We start from the raw sequence: 22031 nt of genomic DNA on the forward strand, positions 1-22031 counted from the left end.
AATTCAGGTGGTTGGAATGGGGAGGGTCATTTTCAATCAAGCCAATTTTTAATGACTTCATTGTTAATACACTTAAAAATTGGGCTGATATAATGATTTGAGCTCACTCAGTTATTTCGTCTTTTTTAGTGACTGCATAAGAAATAGATATTAATTGCCCGCCATTTAAAATTCTTGATACAATTCACACTTACTCACTTTAAACTCAAGATGTCTCTCAATCAAATTGTGGGGCTCTTTATATCTTCAATGTAATTAATATTGTACAGTATTCATGACAAACATAAAGAACAAGGAAAAGGATTCCTACTTGGTAATCATCGTAAATATGAAATTGTCAAGCTAGTACTAATTAGTCACTGAGATAAAGATAATATGCAAGTCTCCAAGAGGTGCAACAGACTTAGAATAAAATTCAAATATGCCACAGTTAGATTATTGTTTCAAATGCCTATGCTTAATAAAGTTGGTGGACCATTATTTGCCAAATAATTCTGTCAGGCAAGCAGTCATAGTTTAAAAGTAATTAAGCAATTCAACCTCATCTTTAAATGGTACATGCAAATATCCACGCTTTTGTTCATTTGGAAACGTGTAAGATGCTTGATAAAAAGTATTGCATAAGAGAAAATTCATTATATTATACTTTTTAAACTTCAACAGGTAGAGAATCATTTTTAAACTTGCCTTTAAAAACCATTCTAGTAAAGCATTTGATTGTTTAACATTTTTATTATTCAAGTTCTTACCATTTCACACTACTCCCTAGAGAGGGGCCAGGAAAATATTAAAAATACTATAGAAATATAAAGGATAAGATATTTGTCACTCTTGTTTAAATTGATGTATGCTGCTGTCCTATAAACGTCACATCGGATAACCCTGAAAAATTACCATGAATCTCCATAATTACGCATATTCATGATGCTGTTTTGCATAGTGCTAACAGCAGACTGCATGTGGGGTGGGACGTGAAGGGGGGTAGGAGTGATGTGACAGATTAAAATTATTACCAGTATCATGGAAATAGACATAGCAACAGTTCCATTTTGTTAGGTCTTACAAAACAAAAGCATATCATAAAATTGCACAGTAATTAAATAACTAGAAATTTTTCTCCTACATATTTCATCATAAAAAGTTAACACCGATAAGCTGACTAGAATTGTCATTGTTACTTGAAATGTGCTTATATTTGTCATAGATTCCTAGGTACAAGAGTATGTCAACTGGAAGGACGGAGTGCTTTTTAACTTTTTTTTGAGGTGGGGAGTGAGAAGGTAGGGTGACGGCGAATTTTCAAGCCTTCCGAAGTACCTGAGTTTCTTACGTGATTCAAAAGCTCTTGGTGAGCTGAGTGCAAATCATGTAGGTAGAATTCTTCTGCTAAATATGAGGACTGAATCATATTCAGTAAACTGTTAAAAGGCTCTAAGAGAAAAGTTGTCTGGTGTCTATCTCAATAGCTTTTTGTGCTGAGGCAGAGAGCAGAGTTAATCAGGGACTCTAGAAGTAATTATCGACAGAGTTTGGGTAATACAAATGCTTGGGTAAACAGCGATTGTTCTTTCCACAAGATTGCGAGTAGAAACAACAATACTGGTATTGTCCTCCACTTCTCATTAAGGGGACTCGGGAAGGGAGGGCTGCGCTGCCAGGCGGATGGGAAACTGACAGGCAAACTGTGCTCGAACGACTCTCTCCTGATCCCACTACCACAAGCTCTGGCTTTTGGCATCAGGAGTGCCAGCTGCATCGGGAGAAGCCAAGCCTGTCATACCATCTTCACATCAAATCTTCAGGGTACAAGAGCTAGAGCATAGTTAGAGCTTAATGAAGAAACAAATACAAAAGGGAAGATTAGGCCTTGTTAACACTTGCATTCATTTGTTCTTATAGAAACTGCACTGGATGGGTTGTTTTATAGAACTCATTCTTTTTTTCTCCTAAGCAGAAAAGTTACATTGAGGATGCATTTTTTTTATATTATAAATACACAGAGAAAAAAGAAATCTTTCAGTTCCCCTGTAACTATCAGCCAGCAAATTGTTTTGTCAAAAATGCCACTTGAAGCAGTGATGTCCATGACAACTGTCAAAATTGGTAAATAAATACTTTTCATTTTTTTATATTAATCATATTGTACTTCTTGCCACATGAAGCATTTCTTTGCATACTTAAGTGGTACCATTGAATTCCTTTGAAAAAATGGGGATGTGGAACTTTATCTATTGTTACTGGATAACAAACAGTCTCCTCTTTGGGGTGCAACATTTATGTTTCATGGCACCACATTACTTTTATCTTCAAATTAATTGCATTTGAGAAAAAGGAACCATATTTTTGAAGTTCACTATAAACTAGTCAGAAAGTTTGACAGCAGAATGCTACAATTATTTTTTATTGTTGTAAGCAGTCAGTCAGCTGTACAAAGGTGTATTGTGTACAGCTGCAATGTAAAACCTATTTTTGTTTATGCTATCTGTCAACCACTTAATATGGCTAAGGTGCCTGCTGGATGATATTCTAAAGGAAACAAGAACACTTTAATTGGAATAATGTACTTTCTAGTCTATACCTTGTATATAGGGCCTAGCCAAGAAAGGTTCATAATGCATCTGTGGCTGTTAAACTTTGGATACGTGTTGAAAGAATATAGGCAATTTGTTGTAGACTCTGAGGAGAGGAATGTACCGTATCTACATTGGGACTGAGATACTTGACTTTTATAAATTCTCACATACTGAGATGCAGATTCAGTGAGGAGACCCTTCATTTTCTTTGCCTTGCTGATGATGGAAAACAGAAATATGGACAGTGAGGTATTCTTTCAGGAGGTAACTTTCTGGAGACATATGAAAAGACAGTATCCAAACCATGCAGCCTAGTTACTAAAAAACTTATTTTTTTTATGAGAAAGGCATTTAAAATAAAATAAAATATACTATATAAATGGTCCAAAGTCCAAGTCATTTTGTGTAAATTGAATCAGCCCAAGGTAAATTTACACCTATACTCACATAATGATGACAGAGAAAGATGTTATAAATTAGATTTTGTATTCCATGAATAAAGTTTACCATGTGCTATAAACCAAGACTCTAAATCTCAGATATTGCTGCCAAACTGTTCCTTAATTTTTGAGGACTGTTGAATTTACGTTGACCTAATGTGTATGAGTTGTTTTTCCCTTCATATGTCCTAAAGAAAACCAGTATTTTCAGCATGGTAGGAATGGATCCCCTTTTTTCTGTTAGTCTGGAGATACCACCAAATTCTTGTCATGTGCTGAGTTCCCCTGAATTTTTCCCGTTTTGTGGTCAATATATTTGCATGACATGATTTTGTTTATGGTATATCAAACATCCAAATAGCAGTGGACCTTGAAACACCCAAAAGTATCTCATATTTCCTGGTGCCCATATACCTCTGGTACTCTGAACTCATGGATGTCACCATTTTAAGGTGACTGCATCTTAAAATGTGAGGTCACGTTGTAGGGAACTGACCTCATTACAGAAAGTCAGAGAATTTGTTACCACAAATTCATTGATTAATCATTTAAATGGCACTTGGTACTTACAAGTGGCAGTTCTCATATGCTTTCAGACAAAGAGCAGTTAAATACTGAATAATGCTGTTTTTATTTGTTAATGTTATTAGTGGTTTCCTCAGTAGTTTGTAATTCAGCATGACAGGTAGATTTGCATGATGTCTCCAAATGTGTTTAGTTACATGATAGTATTAATATAACTTTCTGTGATAACAAGTAAAATGAAACTACATTTTTCTTTCTGATCAATAGCACTTCTTTTTAGGATTTTATTAATAATTACTTCAGCATTAATGTGAATACACTATTTCATTCGTTTCTAAAACTGTCCAACCAATTTTAGCTGATACTATCAATTATGTATCAACAGGACAAGCAACTAGGGTAGGTACAAGAGAATCTTTACCTCTGCAAATCGTATCATCTTAAGTATGACATTACAAAATATATTTGTGTTGATTTGGATTATTTTAAGACAATAGCATGATAGAAAAGAGTAAAATAATTCATGTTCCCCAAAAGCAAAGTTTGATAAAAACGTTTGTTTTTGGTACTATAATCATCACATGTACACATTACATATTTTTAAATGTCTTACAAAAATGAATGCAAGTTACTTTTCTGTTTGAAAATGTCTGAAGCTGGACATTTGTTGTAGAGTTTAGGTGAGAGGAAACCGGGGTGTGGGCATTATTGCTGTTTCGTACATTTAATTGACAGTGATCTGGCTCCATGTTGGATCACAAAACATGTAAAGAGTTTTATATTTTTGTATAGTTTAATGTTAATCTTTACAGCTTTATAACACAGGTGAACAAAAATAAATTATACTTTCATTAAGATCAGGGAGTAGCCACCTTTCATTTACTTAAGCTTTCCTTTACAAGGAGTTGATTTTACGTGAAACATGAGCTCTGATATGAAGAATCAACTTTTCTCTTTCTTGTGGGAAAATTTTGTTTGGTAAGAACAGAACAATTCAAATGGAACTAAAGAAATTAAATTTGTAGGAATATTGAATATTTGGGCGCTGGCTAAACTTCTTTTGAAAGATGTCAACCTTGATCAGGTCTCTAACAAGAATGAACTTGCTACACTGCTCTCACTCACTCCTTGACTTCTAGCAGTGTGGGACCACCTAGAGTGAAAGATGGCATGTATAGGAATGGAATCATAACTGGCTCTAGCAGCAACCCCAAATTAAAGTCATTATCCCACTAAGAATCCCTTTTGGTCCCCACCTGTGTTGCAGAGAAGAAGAGCATGGTGTTTCAAGGGAGGCTGACAGAGGGGTGGGGGTGGGCTGGTATGTAGTTAGAGTTTGTGTAACCTGAGTTCATGTTTGTATGTACTAGATAAGTGCCTCTTTGCTTACTTTTTTGCTCATAAGCATCTGTATCTAGGGGCTTAAAAAAATCTATTCATCCAAATTCTAGTTCAACTAATATTTCCACTCAATTACAGATGCTGCTTGCCTTGTGTGAATCAGATGGTCATTTTGGCACATAGGAATTTGTAAGAGTGCCGGTCTGGGAGTGAGATCTGGGTTCGAACTGCTGCTTGTACTCATTTGGAGCCAATTGCATTGTCTTACTGAGCCTCAGCAATTTCTTCCTTACGTAGTGACTCTAAAAATTACATAAATATACATAAAATATCTGACAAAATAACTAGTACTATATCTGAAACATAAGAGATGCTCCAGAATAGTGGTTACTTTCAAATTTGAATGTGTAGAGTCCAGAATAAATTCAGAGCTGAGTAGTTCTGCTTTAAGAACAGTTGTTTTATCCTGAGAGGGGCAAGGAGGGGTTGAAGAGCCCCTTCATCGATGGGGGGGAGGGGGGAGGGGCGCGGGAAGAGTGGCCAGACCCAGTGTGGGGCTATTGCCTGGTTCTCAAGTCAAAGTCCACATTTAACCAAACCATGTGAAATTTTTGCATCTTTCTTGTAGCTTGCAAAAGTTGAAAAACTAAGTGCTTAAAAACAAACAAAAAGAATGAAAGTTGGCACAGAAATACAGTGGTTTTTTTTTCTTTTTAACATGGAACCTGACATATAATAGACTAAAGAAACATTTGCTGAAAAAATACACAAGTAAAGGTGAATTTTAAATATGCACACCACTGAAATTTGAAAATAAGTAATTCAAGTTCACCCCTACCACTGTCCTTTTTTTTTTTTCTTTTGAGAATAAAAAGTTCAAGGGACTTTAAGAGAATGAAGGACATTCTAAAATGATCCTTCTTTATGTTTACATATGTTGAATAAAAACCTACTTAGCATACACCTTTATGAAGTGTACCTTAAAGTACAAAAATAAATCCATATGAATGCATATTTCTTATACAACATTTTCCACCACAAATTCTGGCATAGTCACATATTTATTCATGGAATAATCCATCATTTCTTCATAGTGCAAGCATTTATTTAGCATATTGTCTTAAATAACATAGTCAGATGTTTACTAAATACATCCTTTACTCATCCCATGAAGGGTACATTTTCAGACATCACCACATACATTTGGGTTTCGTCAAGATTGCTGTGTATGTAGGCCAAAAAAACGAGTGCCTCCGTAGGCGTTGTGTTGACCTGTTAACCTGAATTTCATTTCTGACTACTTTTGTATTTAAACTTAAATTCCATAACCTATATATGCATGGGGGATTAATTCTCATTTGAGAATTATCCTACTTTAAAATAACTGTAACAGCAAAAATAGGTGTTCATTCCAACCGTCAACTGTTTCAAGATTTGGAGCTCGTCTTCTTGAGAGCTCTTCACAGAGCAGAGCAAAGAGGCTGTTTGATTTTTTTGTGGGGGGGGTTGCTGGTTAGGTTTTATTTTAACAGGATGTTTCCTCTTCATCTGTTTTTCAAAATATCAGTTATATCAATATTAGAAGGGTAAACAGCTATAAAATATACAGTATATAGAAAGAATTAACTAGTCTATTGGCTAATAAAAGTACACATGAGGAAGCAGACTGAACAGAACCCATGGTCTCTTGTTTCTGGAGAGGAACAAACAGGTTACCCTCCAACAAAATGGGAATAGACACTTGTGTGGTAGGGACAGCATTGTGGTAGAATCAAGAAACCTGGGCCATTTCTGATTCCACCTCTTAGATGTCAGAGGGGAAATGAACAAGCACTTGCCCCTCACGCAGCCTCTCAGACCTCTTTCTCAATGATATATTCCTAGTGATTATAATTCATATAAATCCCAATAAATCAAAATAAGACTGGGTGATGCTAATGTCTTCTTTCTGGTATAAAACTTCTATTTGGGAAAATTATAAAGATGCAGAATCACTTTAAGAATAAATATATGATTTATATGATGCAGATAATATTGTAAAGCTCCCAGCTAATAGCATCAGCCCACTTACAAGTGCTAATTCTAATGTACGAAAGTGTAGGTTGAATGTTCAACTTTGCAAACACATCTATAAAGATTAGAAAGGGAATTATCTTTCTTTCTAGGAAATACACATGTAAAAGTTAATGCAAGAAAATGTTTCTATTTCATTATTTATTTTCTTCATTGCACTTTGACTTTAAGGCCAAAAAGAACTATCTTTATGCTAAATTTTGCATATTTTTTTATCCTGGGACAATTGATGATGATTTTAGATTATTATTTGAATATCTGTTGTAAAAGTGTTTATAGGTTATTTTTTGTAGCTTAATAATCTTTATAATATCATTTTTCACACGATACATATTTTAACTGAAGTGTGAAATCAAGATGATGTATTTACCTTTGTTTCTGCAATACAATACAATAATGACCTGATAAAATAGATGTAAAATAATCATCCTACTAAATAAATAATAAATAAATAAATAAATAAATAAATAAATAATAAACTTTATGCCCATGTTTTTTGGATAATAAGCATTTTTCATAGCAGCATGTTTATTTTAAAGATTTTTAAAAATTGTATTTTGAAACATGTGTGACCTTCTCTTGTTAGGACTTACTGAAAAATTTTTGTCAACATTCGGCTTTTTCAAGTAAAAGACAAATGTAGCCTACAGAGGCTTCCCCCCCCCCCCCCCCCGCCGTATATTGCAAAGGACTTGTAAGGACAAATTTAATCAGGTAGTTCAGTATTTACAGTGTATAAGAACTTAGGATAGCCACAGAGAAACAAGAGGATAGTTGTGCCTCACTTTTCTTTACTTTGAAAAAGAATGTATCACACGGCAATTTTTACTGATGATTAGGACTCTGAGATGTCCTAGTAAAATGAAGTGCATGTGTCATACCTCACTCATATCAACCCACAAGGACATTCTAATAACAAGTTTGCATTTACTTATGTTCATAATTATACAGTTAATACTTTTCTTTACATTGTTTATTTTTTAGCGAATGTCCCATTTTATATAGAATAAATTGTGATCAGTTTATAGCGCTATAATATGAATAACACCAGCAGTTGTATTGGCTCTCCTTCCCACAATACACTCATGCCAGTTTTCGATATTGCTGTTCTCTGCTGCATACACATCGTTATATGTTTCTCACCAATCAGAATCTTCTCTCTTTTCTATCTCTCTCTCCCTCTCCACCCTTATCTCTCTTCCTTTTCTTCCTCTATTTCCTCCAGCCTTTCCTTTTCCCAGCCCAGTTGCCCGCCTTCCCTGCCCTCAGTTCTTCACTACAGAGGACAGTGAACATATTAGGAACATTCAGTTGTGGTTGGGCTTCTAACCTTGCTCAACTCCAGCATTAGCAAAGGGATTCAGTTTCTTGAATTCATTAATAGTGTTTTGCCACAAAAGGCTTTGTAGTTCTCTCCTGAATATTGAGCCTAGCTTAATAACATTCCATTTATGTTAAAGACACATTTAATCTGTAAATGTGACCTTTAGAAGAATTCTCTTGTTTTTCATTAAAGAAACACTGCATTACAAATATTAATTATTCCTTGATGCCATATTTTAATTAACTAATCATGTGCTATTTGCAGCAATAAAGAGTGTAGTAATGTATGTGCGGTAATGCTGTGTAATGCAAGATCGATATCAAAGGATCTGTTGCTGCAGAAAAGACATGTTTTGAGTATCTTCTCTGGATGAGTTTGCTTATATGAAACATTTAGTCTAGAACGATGCTTTGTTTTGCTTTGTTTTTTGTATTTTTAAATGCCAAGGCAGGTCTGATTAAAATGCTGAACATATCGTTAGCCCCATCACTAATAAGTGAACGTTCACTGATGCATATTAGCAAGGTCTAGCAATGTGGTGAAATTGTCACTTAAGTGCTGGGAATCTGAACACAGAAAATGACAGGCAATGCCGAAGGTCCGGCTCCAGTGCATGTCTTCACTGTAGCTAGAGTCACTGGAATGGTAAAACCAGTTTAGGTTCAAGGTCGCTGCTGACATTCAGCTGTCATGGCTTCATTGTCTGCAGGCCTTCTCTCCATTGACACATTCAAGAGTACTTTATAGCAACCACAAAGAGCCAGTCAATTGATACCATTACACTTCATGCACACACAAACCACAAGCCTGTTCAGGACTGTTGATACAGTCTAACATTTATTCATTAAGGGATCTATTGAAAATGCAACTTGCCCAGCCCCACTCTTAACAACATAGACTTACTTGTTTAGTCCAAACATTTAGCTACGTCTTTTTCAAGTTTTGCACAGCATTCTCTAATTGAAGTAACATTATCTGCATTTTAATGCTACACCATTTATGTCCAATGAAAGATTACCTGAACAACCCTGCCATTACCACACTAGTTTAAATACGGGCAGTCGTATAGAAAAAATATACACAAAAGATGTAAGCAGGGGGAAAGGGAGATATTTATTTGTTCTGGGAGTGCCACGGAAATCCAATTGCTCAGAAATGAAATAAGAGTCTGGAGTGAAAGGAGGGAAAACCTAAGCTTGGGTCAGGGAAGAGGCAGTGATTAGCTCCATTGTTAGGAGCTCTTTGAGCTTCGTTGGTTGTAAAGAAAAACCCACTAATGAATCTATTGAAGCTTGCCAGAACTTTGTGTGGAAGACAACTTAAGTTATGGTGCTTATCTAAAAAATGGTAGTAAAGCATGTGGATATATAAAACAGCACATATGTCTCTTTATTAACAGCTTGCCCATAAAGACAAAAAAAAATTGTTTAAAGGTTGTCTGTTCAGCCTTTTTAGCACATATATGTTTAATTCAGTATTCACTGGTCTTAAAAAAAAATCACCTCAGTGATAAGGAGATATAAGAAAATCTATTCAATTTAATAGTTAAAAGACAAGGATCTAGGCAGAAATATAATGTAGCTAATCTTTTTTGGTGTTCTACCACTGTTTGTAAAGAAAGATGTGTTTAAAAGTCAACTTAGCATGCTAGTTCATGTTTGCATATTTTAAATATGCAGAAACCATTTCATTAAGGAGCGTGATCAACTGACATTAAAAACAATCGACTTTGGAAAAAAAAGATCAATATGTCTATGTGCTGCATTTAGTAAAAAATGTTTATCATGCTTCCATCATATATGGCATCTCCAACATAAAATTGAGTCCATTTTTGCAATTCAATTAATATTAATTCCATATGCCTATTTAATTCTACAAAACACGTTGCAGTGTCTCAAATAAGGCTGGTATTAAAGTAAGGATTCAACGAGGCGGCAGTATACTAGGAAAAACAGTTGTGGCCAACGCCTTGGTTAAGATCATTGCTAGTACCTGGAAAACCTACAATGTATAACAAGTAGAAGTGGAACATCTTCTTCCAAAAGTTTTGCCTTAAGTTTTTCCAAATACTTTCAAGTGTTATGTTGGTGAAGCAAAGTTCAAACAACGAGAAAAGATCCTCGTTCTCCCCGTGTCCCACCCCTCACTGTCAAACTCATCCAAATTCCATGATTTTTCACCAGAATGAAGTTTGTTACTTGGGAAGCATGACTCTCTGCCTCTGAGAATTTGTTTTATAAGTAAATGAATGTTAGGTCAATGAATTCACTCATTTTTTTCATGATGACCAAAGCATTATTTGGACAAAGCATATTATTTTGGGGCAACAGGAGTAATCACAAGCAGAATTCTTTCTTAGAATACTATGGGTCTTTTTCCTTTTGGCATCTCAGATTTCTGTCTAAGGTCCTGGGAGACTTCTTGTGGAGATTATCTTGTAGTTATCAGAAAGTTGTCTCTTCAAACCCATGTCCATATAAGGGAAAGTACCATTGCCATGGTATTGAGCAACTTTCTTCAGGTCTTTATTAATTATTCAGTGATCAAACTAGGATAAGCAAAGGCTAAATACACACTAGATAAAAATGAGTGATATGTCTCAGGTCCAAACCATCATGAATCCATTATGTTAATATTGGTTACAAAGACTGTCTCTATTTCTGTAAGATTTCACGTCAGGAATTTTGACTTATTATTGATAGTAGGGCAATGGGAGGATGAGAATTACAAGAGCTATATAAAAAAATTGAAGTGATAAAGGGAAGCAATATTTATAGGATATCTACTACATTACAGATGTTATACTGGGCACTTAACCTATGTTGTTTAGTCTGTACAACAACCCTTTATATGTGGGGATTATTATTATTTTATGTTATGAATATGAAGAGAGAAGTTCCAAGATTCTTTAAAACTTACCTGAGGCTACAAAGCAAGTAGTAACGCTGCGATTTAAACTCAAGACTATATTCTCCTGAAGCTTAAACTGCATAAATACTTACTTCAGCCAAAGAATTTGGTAAAATCTGGCAGATATTACTGATGCCATTTATGGTGAATATTGCCATTCTCCTTCTCCTTTATAATGCCTCACTTTATTTTTTCCAGATTGATTCCCTACAATGAGCTTTTCATTTTGACCTTCTTTTCGTGTCTTTCCTGTGCTCCTAGAGAACATTGAAGATCGATCATCTTCTCTATCAGACGCCTTCCATATCAGCTTAATAGAAGCAACTTCACTAATAAATGACAATGGTCAGCTTATTTACAACATTTCTACTGGATTTTTTTTTCCTCAGGTAAAGAATATGAAGAGAAATCTGTCAGTCCAAAATTCTGGGTCTCTGTAAATATTATATAAAATTATCTTATAATCATTCAAGCTCCCTTCCAAAACTTTCATTTATTTTTGTTAATTTAACACTTTTTTTCGAGGAAATTTCTTTTGAGATGAGGAAATAAACTTTATAGTAAGTTACCCTATATTTTCAGATTTTAGGTGCAGACATGTAGGTTAAGTTTATAGTCTGTACGACAGTACACTTCTGCATATTTTGTTCGTGTGTGTGTGTGTGTGTGTGTGTGTGTGTGTGTGTGTGTAAACTTCCAGGCATATCCTACCTAACATCTAACCATTCTCTATTCTCAGCACTCTTGTATGGAGGAATTTTTAATATGCTTACAACATATTTCTTCTAGAAAAATAAGACTATTTAAATGTAAAGTTATCTGTAAAATATCTTTTTCCATTTTTTGAGTATTCACTCATTTAAATGACAAAGAAATTATTCCACTTGAAAATTATAAAGGATATAGCGCTTTTGTCATAGACACTTTTACTTTCCCTCATAATGCCTTTTTTTTGTCTGTCCAGGTCTATTTCCAAAAACCATCCTAAATTGGACCTTACTAAAAATGATACCAAATAATAGCAGAAGGCGAGTGGTGAGCAGGACAATTGACTTTCACTTTCAAACTTCGCTAAAACTAGATGTGTATTTATACTTTTCATGATGTACCTTGGTCAAGAACATTTTGAAATTATATTAAATTATCTATTAAAAACCAAAATTATTTTTGGGAAACTCTCCCCCTGTGTAATTTTTATTTTTACTCTTCTCTACTAGTACATAGTTAAAGCAAATATTATGTGGCATGGTTGCTGTCAGTATTTCACCCATTTTGGTGAAAAAAATGTAAGTCTTACAAATAGCTTACAGAAAAATAATAAACTCTTTTAAGAAAGTGAAATATGCTTTTAAGATATGCTTTCAGTTAATTTCTAATCTAGAAGGAGGCTTATTTGGTGGTTGTACCCTATAATTAGGGAGATCAGTAATCAAGACAACTGTGATTTATTTTACTAGGAGAGCTCAGAGACTGAAGACATCTGGCTTAGACCAGTCTGCTGGTAAAATTCAGAATACACCTAAATTTGCTTTTACAGGATTCTCTTCAGAGGAATAGGAGGAGAGGTTATATTCTCTGCATGAGGACAAGTCTACAGTGTCAAAATCAAGTAATATTTGTCTTCTGACAGCAGAACGTTGTATCATATTTCTAAGGACGGTAAGCACTTGGGTGGACGTCAATGAATACTAAACACTAATTGGTCTGATACATCCATATGCACATACGCAAATACACATGGTGGCCTGTAATGGTTGAAAAATTACATTTTGCTTCCATGAAGAGATGTGTCACTTTTAGGTCAGAGAGGGATTTTGGAGGGGTAATCTCCCACAATAGAAAACTATCCTGACAATGGTGGTGGTTGAGCGTTGTTTGTTGTTTGGCTTGTTGATGATGCTTAGCCAAGGAGACACTTCCTTTCAGATCCTGTCTTCCAAACCCCAGGGCTCTGTTCTGGGCAGTTCAGCCTAATGGAATTAAGCCTGACACGTTTCAACTCTATTTCTTTATAAAATAAACATAAAACAATGGTTTCGATTTCTAATAAAACTCTTGAAGCATGTGGGACTCCAACTTTCCCTGTTCTTTACACATCTGTAAATAAAGCGCATAAAAGAGGAGCACAACAGGATAAATCAACATAAATTTGAAATCCACTGCAGCATATTAAATGGCGCAGTCTCAGTCAAAGACAGGCTGACCCCACGGCTTCGTGCAGTTTGAAGCTAATTGTTTTCGTCAGGATGGGAACGTCTGGAAGTCCATGGCTGTATCCCACCAGTAAGGCTCCAGTAACTGAGCCGGCCCACAGAGAATGGACCCACTTTGTAGCGACACAGCGGGCTCAGACACCACCTATTCTGCTCTCCAAACTGTCATGCATAACAACTTTATTGTGCTAAATTGAACTTGAAAGCAACCAAAGGCTATGAGAAGGAGAGGCTATGAGAAAAGCGTGCTGTCAGCGCTGGCAAAGGCTGACCTGGAAAGTAGGCTCAGAGACAGGGGAATAAAAGACCAGGCCCCATGAACACCGCATATTGTTTCATTTTAAAGTATGATTCCCATACCAGAGAAAGTAGCAAATGTGATGTAAATTTATTTAAATAGATTCGACCGCTTAAAAGTTTGCCAGCCGCTCTTATCCAACTTTCCCAGCTCTCTGATTCGTTACTTACAGTGGGAATATAATGACATATAGTCATCATTGTAACAGCTTCTTTGCAGGGGCACAATGATGATTAATAGCCAGCAGCAAATTTTCACATGGGCTCTGAAGCACTATGGCATTAAGCAGCCAAACAGTCCCAAATCCCCCTTTTCTGTTCCGCTGAAAAGTCCCCTCCTTGTACCTTGCAGATAGGAACAAAGCCTATCTTAATTCCAATCAGCTTTTCCTCATTCAAAGGGACCTTCTCTTTTTCATAATTGATTCATGTGCATTTTTTAGTGTTTCCCTGAGCCGAAGCCACTTTTCTCCTTTTTTCTGTTCTGCCCCCATACCCGCGCCCCTCTTTTTTTTTTTGAGGAGTGGGAAACATTTCAACAACAACAACAACAATAACAACAACACCAATAACAACAATAAAAAACAGTTTGTTTTTTCTTCCCCAAATATTTGCTAAATACATTTCTCAATTAGTATTCATTTGTGTTTTACATTTAAAGGGTTTAAGACAAGAATTAACTCCTGGATTACTTCATCCTTGGAAAAGGTTTTAGTTATAAAAAGTATGAGCTCACTGAAATAACTCTGGGTGGGAGCCCCCCAGGGATGCCCTGTTTGGTTGGGGGAGTCTCAGGACCTCTCATTCCCACGAGAGACTCACAGTTGGAACAAGGACAGACTCCCTCGCTCTGGACAGATCCTTTTTTTCCCCTGTGTTGGGAACCATCAGAAAACGGAAAAGTGACCAGAGGGGAAGGCAGCAAATGAAAACCTCCTAACCTGCTCTGTCCTCAAGTATCATTTTACCCCAGAGTAATCTCGCATTATAATTATTTGCAGAAGCCCCTTTGCTATTTGTAGAAGCGTTCTCTCCCATCTACACTTTCTGCCTCCTGTGAAAACGACAAAAATGACATCAACCAGTGCTGTCGTAAAAGGGGATTCCCACATGCATACTCATCTGTGTGTCTGTGACAATGCAATGACCACCATGTACAGAGTCTTTGTAGTTATACTTTGCATTTTACTTACGGTTCTTAAAATTCTGCCCTCATTTTGTAGGGAACAGGGTGACTATATGCCCCTGTTTGTTCAGGACACGCCTCAGTTATGTCTGTTGTTTTTATATAACTATTAGCAGTGCTCTCTTTCACTCTCCATTTGATTTGAGCAGTTTGCAAAACCCCTACCTTTTTGTTATTAAAACTGTCCCAAATGACACACAGACCGAAAGGCCAGGTTGTCTCTTACCCAGGTGCTGAAGACTGATTTACCGCATTGCAGTTTGGGGGAAAGGATCTGACTTGGAAACCCTGCTGCCCATGTGGCAGCACTGACTTTTGTCTCGCCCACTTTTAAGAGGTCAGCTGACCCTTTACAGCTTCTTTGATACGTAGCAGAAAGGAGGTCATTTGCTGAAATGAAAGACACATTGCAAACCAGATTTTAAGTGTGACACTCTTCTTCAGCTGGGTCACGGTTCTCAGTGTGAACCAGAGCAACACAGTTCGCTGGTCAGATAAAAATACTATGCCATGTTTTTGATTATGACCTTTCTCTTGCTTTGGTGTCTTCAAATGGTTAAATGAAGACTATGTCAGATTGATAGGAGGGATTCTGTTCATCATTTTCACTCTAGTGCTTATAAAAAAAAGTAATGTGAAAGTGGCATCATATATCTATGTTGCATTTTTCATACAAAAAATCTCATACAGGAAAGTGTATTCTAGTCTTTTGGTTATAGAACCAAAGTGGCTCAGGGAGTGTTACAAATCCATATGGTAATATTCCTGAAGTCTGGATTTTGTATTTGGATTTCAGAGTTAACAGAGAGATGTGTAACATCTTCTGTGAGCAGAGAAGTCTCTACTCACTGAGCCACCGAAGAGGTTCACAAATGTTGTTTATTACTGAAAGTACATGGAATTGGTGGATTCCTGATATGCTAGTTTCAGAATAACTTAAGTAAGAACCTAAAATTTCTCACTTACCATCAAGTCACAACCCATAGTCAAATATCAGAAGGACATGCATAGAAGAATTATGACTCTGTTCTAAGTTCTTTTTTACAGGAGCACTGTCCTTTAGTGAAACTGTCATTCGTAGCCAAATTTGGGCCTATCCAATCTTTATGGGTGCACTTTTTTCCCCTTTTAGATAATTCTTTCAGAAATGAAATGAGTGGAGTACATGAATGATGTTTTCTGACGTACTCTTAAGTCTTTATTTTCTCATTATCCTACTATTATGAAGAAGTATAACTAAGACTTTGATAAAAAAACCATCAGTTTTGTTAGATTATGGTGTTGAGTCTGGCTGTGAAACTCCCACCTTCATGAAGGATTTTGCTTTTTTCGGGCTAAGACAGAATTCTTAAATGCAGTGACCTGTGGGACTCTCATATAGGTTGCTTCTTCATCCCTGAAGTTCTCTGATGAATTGCTAGGGACACACAGAGGATGGACCCAACACTGTGCTCATCTTGTGTACTGGCACCATTTGAGGAACTGAATGAAAGTCAGGGTGCCTCTTTAAAACTTTGATTTGAGATTGTAATGCTGCCCGTTGCGTTGCTCACCTTCCTTTAGAATGTCATCAAGTGCTTTTTTGACAGTAGAAAAATCTCTTTATATAAAATATGTAAACTAAGGCCCACTGTCATTACACACGCAATGGAAAGAAGAGCTTACTTCTTTCCTACCCAGACCTAATTCTTCCTGGATGCCTAAGATATTTACTTTATGTACATATACTCCTGACTCTCTAATCTCAAGCCAGTTAAACAAATATGTCATTCCCAGGGTGATTATTTCTTATTACATGATGTGTACATTTAGAAATATAAGATCTCTTAATTGACTTCTATCCTGTTCTTTGATATAATCAAGCTTAAGCCTCTACTCTGCTTTTCCAAGTTTTTCTTTCTTTTATTCGCTAATAAAACTCTGGTTTCTTTTCCAGTTATCATGGAAAAAAGGGCATAGAGAGAGTGAGCACATATCCGTGAAATGAATCATGGTCGGTCTAAATTTTTCATTATAATTCTATTCTCCTTTGCCAATGTTTGAGTTAGAGATGGGCATGTCCCTCACCACACTAAGGCACATCATAATCAAATTGCTCAAAACCAGTGGTAAATAAAAATTCTTAGAACAGTCAGTGAAGAAAAGTATATTATATAGAGGAAAAGTATATTATGTAGAGGATGACAGTAGATTTCTCTTTGGAAGCAATCCAACAGAAAACAGTGAAGCAGCATGTTTGCAGTTTGAAGGAAGGAAGGGAGAGAGAGAGAGGAAGGGAGAAAGAAAGGGAGAGAAAGAGAAAAAAGGGAAAGAGAAAGAAAGAGAAGAAAGAAAGAGGAAGAAAGAAAGAGAAGTGAAGGAACAAAGTAAGAAAGGAATGGAGAAGTCTGTTAACCTAAAATTCTATACCCAGCAAAAATAGCTTTAAAAGATAAAGTTGTTTCAGACATACAAAATGACCTGCAGACCCCACACTACAAGATATGGTAAAGAAATTCCTTAAGGAAGAAAGAAAATAAGTCTACATGGAAATGAAAAGCACTAAAAATGTCTATTTCATGAATATTTTATTTCATTTATTTTAAGGCTAATTTAAATCTGACAACTGACTTGTATATGCTATCTAAAGAACTCTTAAAACTCAACAGTAAAAAAAAAAATCAATTAGAAAATGTGCAAAAGATATAAGTAGACATTCTGCTGAAGAAGATACAGAGATGGCAAATAGGCACATGAAAAGATGTTTAATATCCATTAGGGAAATACAAATTAAAACTACAATGAGTACATTGATCAGAATGACTAAAATAATGAAAATAGTGATAGCATCAAATGCTAGATATGGAAAAACTAGCATACATACACTGCTGGTGGGAATTTAGAATGGTACAGTAGTAGTTTTTAAAAAGCTAAACATGCTCTTAGCATATGACCCAGCAACCACACACCTGGGCATTTATCCCAGAGTAATGAAAATGTACATCTATACCAAAACTTGTATACAAATGTTCATAGCAGCTTTGTTTGTTAAACCCCAAATTGGAAACAACCCAAATATCTATAACATATGAATGGATAAATAAATTGTGGAATATTCACAGGAGGGAATAACTATTGTTATGCATAACATTGTTGTGAACTATTGATATGTATAACAACATGGATAAATGTCAAAGTACTTATACTGAGGGAAATATGCCATATAAAGAGCACATCTTGTAGGACTTAATTTATATAAAAATCCAGAAGATGCAAACGAATCAACAGTGATAGAAAACAGATTAGTAGTGCCTGGGATTGGGGGGGAAATGAGGGAGGGGGTATTGCCGATGAGTATGAGAAAGCTTGCAAGAGTGATGGGTAAGTTCATTACCTTGGTGGTGGTGATTGTTTTATGGGTTTATACATTTATCAAAACATCAAAAAGTTCACTTCAGTTTATTGCACATCCATTATTCTTTAAGAAAAAAAAATAACAATAGAGGGAGAGTCTGTTCCCCTCTCCCTTTGATTAAGACTGCTTTAACTAAGAAAATATGGCAGATTGAAGGTTGTGTGGTCTCTGAAATTAGGTAAGGAAAGTCCATGCAGCTTCTCCCGGTTTACTTCAAGATGCTCAACTTAAGACTTGCTGATCCACCACGTGGGAAATATGGCTACCCCGAGTGCCCTCTGCTGGGGAGACCACATGGAGAGGACCTGAGACTAGGAACAGATGAAGAGCTGCTCAGCCAGCATCCCTTGGTCAAGCTGTCTCAGCTGTGGCCATCATGTGCTTGTACTTGGAGAAGAGAGATCCCAAACCGGAACCATCCAGCTGAATGCTGAGAGTTAATAAAGGAGTGTTGTTGCTTTTTGTTGTTGACTTTAAGTAAAGTCTGAGCCCAACATGAGGCTTGAACTCAGGACCCAGAGGTCAAGAGTCACATGCTCTACTGATTGAGCCAGCCAGGGGCCCCAGGAGTGTTGTTGCTTTACATTAAGTTTTGTGACAATTTGTTACACAGCAGTAAATGACTAGAATCCTACCTACCCTATATTTTCCATGTTAATAGTATAACTTCCATTCTTTTCAGGAAAGACTATTTTGTGTTAACAAATGACTAAATGTAATTTGTGCTTTATATATTTTTTAAACTTTCCATATAAAGAAATTTGCAGATCAGAAAGAATTGTCATCATATATGTCCTAGCTTTTAGTTTAGAAAAAAAAATAAAGAAACCTCATCTGTGAATTAAGAGAACTACTTGTTTCAGTCAAAACCCTTCAAATTTAGTTAAAATCAGTCAATCAATCAACAGACTACTGAATGTTGGATTTTGTTGAGGATCCAAAAGATACCTGGCTTGCCATGACCTCTAAGCATATATCACCTGGGTGGTGAAGTAAAGCCTTTTTGTGGCAGGATGTGGTAGAAGGTCCTCATGGAGGAGGAAGAATTTGAGCTATAAATGATAAGTTATAAATTTCAAAATTTTAATGATTTTGAATTACTTCATTTTGTCTCAAAGAAAAATTTATTGTGCGCAATTATCCTACTAATATTAGACATCAGGAAATACAACCTGGGAACTCTTATTTGCTAATCAGGCAATTTCCTCCCACAATTTATCTATTTCCTTCAACTCAGGGTTATTCCTGAATGTATATTTTTCAAACACTTTGTCTGCTTTAATTTGAAATAATCTTAGCAATGGGACAATTGTAATACAGCTAATGGGTAAACAGGGGTGCTGCTTAATGCAGTCACGTTGAGAGGTGATGGATTTGATATAAATAGTAGCTAATAGCATTAACCTGTGTTAGGTCTAGAAAACAATTTACAGTGTTTTTGCATTCAAAATTTATATACTAGAAATATATATTGGAAATGTCTTTGGTTTGGCTCTCATAAACTGAGAGTTCCAGTGGTGTGCTGGAGCCTGCCTGTACTGGCTTGCATGGGCCAAATGGTATCACCTCTTTTCAATTCCAGCCAGAGTGGGAGTTCTGACACTACAGAAATGGCAAATGTTGTAAGTCAGGCCTCCCTCACCCTGGCTCATCCCACTCCAGGACAGATTGTTAAAAATTTATCACCACAAACCTGGTTAAACTTCCAAGTCTTTGGATAGACATCAGTTTCAGCAGGTTTCTCTGAGTAGGAACAGGTCTGAAAACTGTATTTGTAGGTGAGGCCAATGCCAAATGAGAGAGGATGAGTATGAGTTACTGGGAAGGAAAAGAAGCAGGTAATAAGTTTTCAAGAAAGTATTTTTTTTAAGTTCATTTATTTTGAGAGAGAGAGAAGGAGAGAGAGAGAGCGTGAGTTGGGGAGGGGCAGAGAGAAGGAGAGAGAGAATCCCAAGCAGACTCCATGCTGTTAGCACAGAGCCAAACATGGGTCTTGATCTCACAAACCATGAGATCATGACCTGAGCCAAAATCAAGAGTCAGACACTTAACCAACTGAGCCACCCAGACATCCCTCAGGAAAGTATTTATCACAGTAGTGTGAATTTTTTTCTTTTCCAGCTTCTGCGCATCCTTGAGGGACAAAAATGTGACTTCCTGACTTCTCCAAGAGAGGAAAGAGGGAAATAATGGCCAATGAGGTAATGGGAATTCTCACCTTTATTAGTTCCAGAAGCATGACAGAGGTAAGCCTGAAGTTTCTGTATGGGAAGGATTGTGCCAATGAGAGAGAGATTTGACCATCAAGATCCCAAAGGCCTGTCTTAGGAGGTTGTAACACTAGGAAAAAAACATTTTTTATGTTTCATTTTTTTGAAAATCCCTTTAAAATATAATACGCACATTAATAAACATCAAGGTTTTTATATCATGATTTTAGAAAACAATTTTTAATACAGGAAATTTTACTCTTATTCCTCAAACCACCCCTGTGGTAAGCCATGATAGAAGAAGTATCCATCAGCTTGTGAGATGTTCTGATCCTGCCTACTGGGAAATCGGTGGCCTCAGAAATAAATCCAGACCTACACAGGGTGACATATGATGGAGAGAAAGCACTTAAATTGACATGCTTGTAAAATATGACTTGTAATTTAAGAACAAAAACCTCTTTGTGGGAGACTTAAACTAAAAGACAATGGAGTATTTGAGAGAACTGTTGCTATGTGAGACTTTAGGAGGGTGATGGAGATATGGCCGGTTTGCGCCATGATCAGAGATAAACACATGTAATAATCACCATATTTGCATTTTTAAAATGTAAAATATGATTCTCATTGTATTGCTCTCCAACCCCCCTTTTTAAATAATGTTTATTTTATTTATTTTATTTATTTTGAGAGAGAGAGAGAGAATGAGAGAGCAGGGGAGGGGCAGAGAGAGAGAGAGAGAAAGAGAGAGAGAGAGAATCCCAAGAAGGCTCTATGCTGAGCATGGAGCCCCACACAGAGCTCAATCCCACCACCATGAGATCATGACCAGAGCCAAAATCAAGACTTGGACACCTGACTGAACCACCCAGATGCCCCTCTCCAATCCTGTTTTAATTGACTCCCCATTTACCTCTGTTCCCGGGTTGTACTGTAATATGTGTTTTCTGTTGCACTATTGAAATCCAATCATCTCTACACTCTAAAAAGGAACCATATCAGAAGATTACAAACCTTGGCCCTTAAAGTATACACAGTGTAGTAATGTGTGTAAGAGTGAGTATGTGGTCTGCAAACCTTTACAAATAGTTTTCCAGTTGACAGGCCTAGTAGACAACATTAGTCTTCCATGTCTCCTGCCTATTTCCACGTGGAGCTTCTCTGGGCTGTTGCCTCCTAATACATGTACTTCCCTACACCTCTGCACTATTTCCTCTTCTCATTGGCATTTATAACTCCCAGGTTTGTATCGTTTATGGATTTCATTCATGTACCATTTACCTTTTTTTCCAAATAATTAAGCTCAAAATTACATTAGAGCTTACTCAAGCTGCTTGCCACTTGGATAAATTATACATCATGGCTCCTCTAGTCAATCACCATCTAGCATTTTCAACATTCTGCAAGTCACTTAGCTTTATTAGTTGTATTCTCTGGCAGCCCTCAGGAGAATGAGGCTTACCCAGGGAATCACAATAAGAAAAACATGCAGCAGTTGATTTTTGTTTTCTTTTAACATTTCAACTTGAATGTGTTTTCGGTGTC

This window comes from Puma concolor, chromosome A1 (genome assembly GCF_028749965.1).
Source record: "Puma concolor isolate L17-30 chromosome A1, mPumCon1.1.hap2, whole genome shotgun sequence".
Classification (NCBI taxonomy): Eukaryota; Metazoa; Chordata; class Mammalia; order Carnivora; family Felidae; genus Puma; species Puma concolor.